This window comes from Mus pahari, unplaced genomic scaffold (assembly GCF_900095145.1).
Source record: "Mus pahari unplaced genomic scaffold, PAHARI_EIJ_v1.1 scaffold_7789_1, whole genome shotgun sequence".
NCBI lineage: Eukaryota > Metazoa > Chordata > Mammalia > Rodentia > Muridae > Mus > Mus pahari.
Window position 1 is genome coordinate 20158 of NW_018392308.1, and position 5290 is coordinate 25447.

The window sequence follows — 5290 nt, forward strand, 5'->3', positions numbered from 1 at the left end:
TGAACTCACTTCCTTATGTTGTACTTCCAGGAGACAGAGACCTGGACACAGATGCCAGCCATTGAAAGAAAAGTCAGGAGCTTTGGACGTCACACAAGGCAGGTATCTCACACTATAGAAGGAAATGATGAAGCACAAATTCTGACTGGTGATTGTTAAACCATCACACTAAACAGGCATCCATGCTAACAGCAGTTTCAGTCTAGCAAGTCATACAGGTCAGGAATATGTTCCCCGAGTACTTCCTATCTTACTGGGAGAGATGTTCCAGATCTCTGGGCATTGTATTGTCTATGGCAGTATAGCATAAGACCAGTTAAGGGCCCAAACCAATAGGTCCCAGAGAAAAAATGTGTGAGATTCCCACAGTGGGTACTTGTCTTCCCTACTGCGAGAGTCTCAGGAACCACCTCAGACTTAACTACTGGCTCCTGAAATATAGATGCCTGTTTCACCCCTGTGGAAATAACACAGCCAGTGAGAGACTGTGGAAAGCAGTAATGTTGTGGGAGTAGAAGAATCTCTTGGTCAAACCCTAGGGAAGTTTCTTGAACTCTGACTGCAGCTCAGGGGACAGAGGAGAAAACACAATGGAAGATAGTAAGTAAAGAGGACTAAGTGGCCTTCTGTAGGTCTGTTCTCAGCAGGAACCTTCTCTGTGACATCTCTCTGTCTGTGGGGAGTCAGAATCAGGTCTCCATCCCCTCCATCAAGAGGGCAGTGGATCTTTCTATATTTCCTTTATGCTTTATGATAGAGTTAAAGTCAGCACACAGGTCCCAGTGCCTGAGTGGATACATCTTTCTTCTAATGAGGCAGGGTACATTTATAGCTTGGTCTGGAGATATGTAGAGAGACAAGTATTCAGACACTGCCCCTTTCTTACCTTTATGTCTTCTGTACCAGAAAAATCATTACAGTTCCCACCACCAAAGCTCCAAGAACCATGCTGATGAGAATTGTTATGATGGGGATGGTTTGTGGAAGCTTTGAGGAGAGAAAGGAAGAGTGAGGATTCTGAGCGTAGCTCTCAACCCTGATCCTGGTCTGGTTCTTCAAAGAGCACACATTTTTCCAACAGCAGAGTATGTACTCACACCCACTCCTTACCCCATTTCAGAGTGAGAGGCTCAGGTAACAACCTCATGGTGCACATGACATGTGTATCTCAGCTCTTCTCCAGAAGGAACCACCACAGCTGCCTACTTCTGGAAGGTTCCATCCCTTGCAGTCCTGTTGTCTAGCAGCTCTATGTCCTGGATGTGTTTTTTTCCATCCCTCTTCCAGGTCAGGATGATGTCAGCTGGGTAGAAGCCCAGGGCCCAGCACCTCAGGGTTACATTCCCTTCAGGTCTTACATGGTGGGTCACATGTGTTTGGAGGGCATCTGAGGGGAACAATTGGAAAATTCAGGTGTTTTGCACTACTCCTGGCGTCTGAGCAGTGCTCATGGGACCATTCTTGGAAAGGATGGGAGACTTGGATGAGGGACGGAGAAGAGTCCACATGGAAGCCTAAACTCAGGATCTGGGTGATCGATTTGTTGAAATATTTTACAATAACCATGAACCAACACAGAGCAGGGAACTCTGGGTCTCCCTCTAGGCAAATAGCCTTCTGGTTCTGACTGGGGAAGGGGTCTAGGGACTCAGCAACCCTGGAGTCAGACATTCAATGTCATCGTGCAGGTACAGTGATCAGCCCTGAGAGAGACCATGATGCACAATGCAGATGGAAGGGAGCTGCTGCTTAATGGACACACTGACCTATCCTGGGAGAAGGGTGAATCCCGCCTCAAGGTCTCCTTTCCAAGGTCTAGGCATCTAAGAAGCCTTTTCGTGAACTCCCCTAGCAGATAAGTCCTCCAACTTTCTGTCATGCCTCCTTGTTCCTGGTATGTCTTGAATTTTTCACCTCTGCAGTCTAAGAGCTCAGGTCCTCATTCAGGGTTAATTAATCATAGCCATAGTAGGTGAGCCAGTAGTGACTGCTGAGGAAGCTCCCATCATTTGCCACATTGCAGCCATATACTTCCTGCAGGGAAGTATTTGCCCCATCCACATTCAGCCCCTGGTTGCTATGAGGCTTCTCTTTTCTCCCGGGATTTTGTCCCCAACTAAACCCCTAACTACATAACAGTTCTCTGGGGTCTAATATCACCAGGTCCCTATGACTATGGCTATATCTCTGACTTGGGAACCTAGTGTGGAGCTTATTGTGCCAGAGTGTGAGGGCACTGAGGAGTTATGACCTCAGCCCTGACTACATAACAGTTCTCTGGGGTCTAATATCACCAGGTCCCTATGACTATGGCTATATCTCTGACTTGGGGACCTAGTGTGGAGCTTATTGTGCCAGAGTGTGAGGGCACTGAGGAGTTATGACCTCAGCCCTGAGATCACTTACCATTCTTCTTGTTTTTATTTTCAGACACCATGTACTGAGAACTCGACTTCCTGACAGTGACAAACCCAAGGCTTGTGCTGTCTCTTTCTCCCAATATTCAGGTGGCTCCTGCTTCATCTAAGGAACCTGAGGTTGCATCCTTGCATTTGGTTCTTTACTATCGAATTCCTGAAACTGTCTGGAGTCTACATATCTGACCTGGGTGAACTGGGCCTCGAACATGCCAGACTCTGAAATTACAATGTTAAAAGTCTGCAGCTAGTGTGGGTGGTGCACATTGAGACCCTGACTCTTCAGCCTTGTCCCAGAGCAGGTTGATAGAGAGCAGAGCAGGGGTGATTGTGTGTCTGTGGACCTGAGATGAAGGAGAGCGTCAGGGGTGATCCAGCTATTGGATCAGAGAGGGTCTGGTTAGTCAAGGAAGAAAGTGGAGAGATGAGGATTTCAATTGCTGTGTCTTGCTCCCTAAAAGGCCAGTTCCCTCCATGCCCCTCACCCACCTGCACAATACTGGGTCAGGTCTATGGACACCAACAGGAGGAGGAGGAGAATGCAGGGTCCAGACTTCCTCATCCTTTCTGATGGGTGGAGTCTCAATCAGGACTAGTATGTCTTCACTTTATAACCTGATGTGGCTGATGCTGATTGGCTTCTCTTAGATTTCCCAAAGGTAGTGTTGTAGACCTGATGGGGTGGGTCTTGGAGTGATCAATTCCTGGGTGTCAGGGATTTCTAGGGTACCACTTCCCCTCCTTGCACTAGTTCTACATCTTTGTATTCTGGCATCAGTGTCTAAGTACGATTCTGTTCTTCTGGTCTGAGTTACAACATCCTTGAGTCCTAGCCCAGAGGCCTGTAAGTCAGTAATTGTCTAACATTTCAGTGTTAGAATCTCTGTATGGCTGAGACATTGTGTAGTCTTCTGTGGTGACTGAGCTTGTGTGGATTATATTAATCCATATCTATCATGGTAGAAATTGGAGGTTTTGAGATTTTTGATTCAATGCAGATATTGATAATTAATTAATTGCATGTAAGCTAAACGAAAAGAGAAAGAACAATTTTCCAAAATGGAAAATGCCATCTGAAGATCGTTTTGGATATTTAACATTTCTGGGAGTCCTTATTTTCATCTTCCCCACCACAGATCATAGAGTTTTGTGTCTTCCTTTTAGCACTTTTTTTTTTTTTTTGGTTTTTCGAGACAAGGTTCCTCTGTTTAGCCCTGGCTGTCCTGGAACTCACTTTGTAGACCAGGCTGGCCTCGAACTCAGAAATCCGCCTGCCTCTGCCTCCCGAGTGCTGGGATTAAAGGCGTGTGCCACCACGCCCGGCCTTTTAGCACTTTTTAAAAAAATATTTGAAACACAGAAAAATGAAGTCGCACAGATACATTTTCAGAGAAACAATTTTAAGATTCTCTTTTATTTGTTTGTATTTTTGTATGCCTCTGTGTGTATGCAGAGTACAGGTCCTCATAGATTCCAGAAAAGATAATGGGAAACCCTGGATCTGGAGCTAAGGAACATGTGACCTGCCGGATTCAAGTGCTGGGAAATCAATTCTGGTTATCTGCAAGAGCAGCAAGGGCCCTTCATGTTAGTTTTCATTTGAAACAGCATCTCAGTATGTAGTCTGGCTGGTCTGCAAGTGGCTATGTTTACCAGGTTGGCCTAGAACTCAGACATCCATGCGACTGGCTCCAAAATGCTCTGAATAAAAGGAATTTGCCAAAGAAGTGGGTAATTGTTAATTTTACACATTGATAAGTCACTAAGTGGGCACATGTGGTACTTCCTCAAGGTTTTCCACATTCAGAACATCAAACATCATTGATTTTTTTGCATTATTGGCTGCATTCACATCTATAGGAAAATCTTGCACACTGAATGGATGCCGAGTTCATGAATGTTATTTTAAAGTACGATGTTCTTTGACCAAGTCCTTTACATAGAAATTGTCAAAAAGTCAGTCATTAACATGGCCACATATTTTCCATAGAAAACTTTGGAAGCATTAAGAAGCCCTTAAGTTGACTGTGATGAATTCATGTACTCAAAATCACTAATGCTATCTTGGGAGCTTAGATATTATCTTTGTTGTAGTCAACTAAGTAAGGGATCAGTTGCTGATGAATGGACTTTTTTTTTTAATGTTATGGGAGGAACAATACATTTCCAACCATATTGTTATGGAGTTCAGGCTGGGCAGGAAGAAGAGCTCTACCAGCCCTGTGTGGCAGCAGACGTAGGGTCAACATTTTGCAGAAATAGTTGTTCCTTAGGAAGGTCCTTTATTCAGCTATCTGGAATGAGATCCACTACCTGTAAATGAGGAGCGTCTAGGCTGGCTGCTGTAGAGTTCTGTGAAGTGTGCAAGAACCTCTGTTCATGTCACTTGCAGTGATGTGACTCTGAGTTCAGTACTGGCTGGACACAATTCCGTCCTGGTTGGAGGCTCTGGGCCCAGGGTTGGAAATGCTGCTTTGAGATGTCAGCTTGCAGCACTCTGCAGCCTATGATTTGCCTGGAGGGGAGGATTTCCTTTTGGGAGTCTTGGAACAAGCTTGAGCAATTCCCTAGTGAGCACCTGTTTTGTTTTCTGATCTCTTATTAATGGCCTTCCCACTGCTGCTGGCATATGTGACTCAGTGGGATATTCAGAGCCATGGTTCTCAACCTTCCTAATGCTAGAACCCTTTAATACATTTCTTCATGTTGTGCTGACCCTCAACCATCTAATTACCTTTTTTGCTACTTCATAACTGTCATTTGTATTTTAATCACAATGTAAGTACTTTTGGATACAGAGGTTTGCCAAGGAGGTAACCACTCACATGTTTAGATCTACTGATCTAAAAGGCTGTGGTTAGGCCATTGTTGAG

At 44.9% G+C, this 5290-nt stretch overlaps 1 pseudogene; it reads right to left on the reverse strand.

The window, feature by feature from the left end:
• Nucleotides 1–888: 888 nt before the first annotated feature.
• On the reverse strand, nt 889–2979 carry LOC110314929 (annotated as a pseudogene).
• Nucleotides 2980–5290: the final 2311 nt, after the last annotated feature.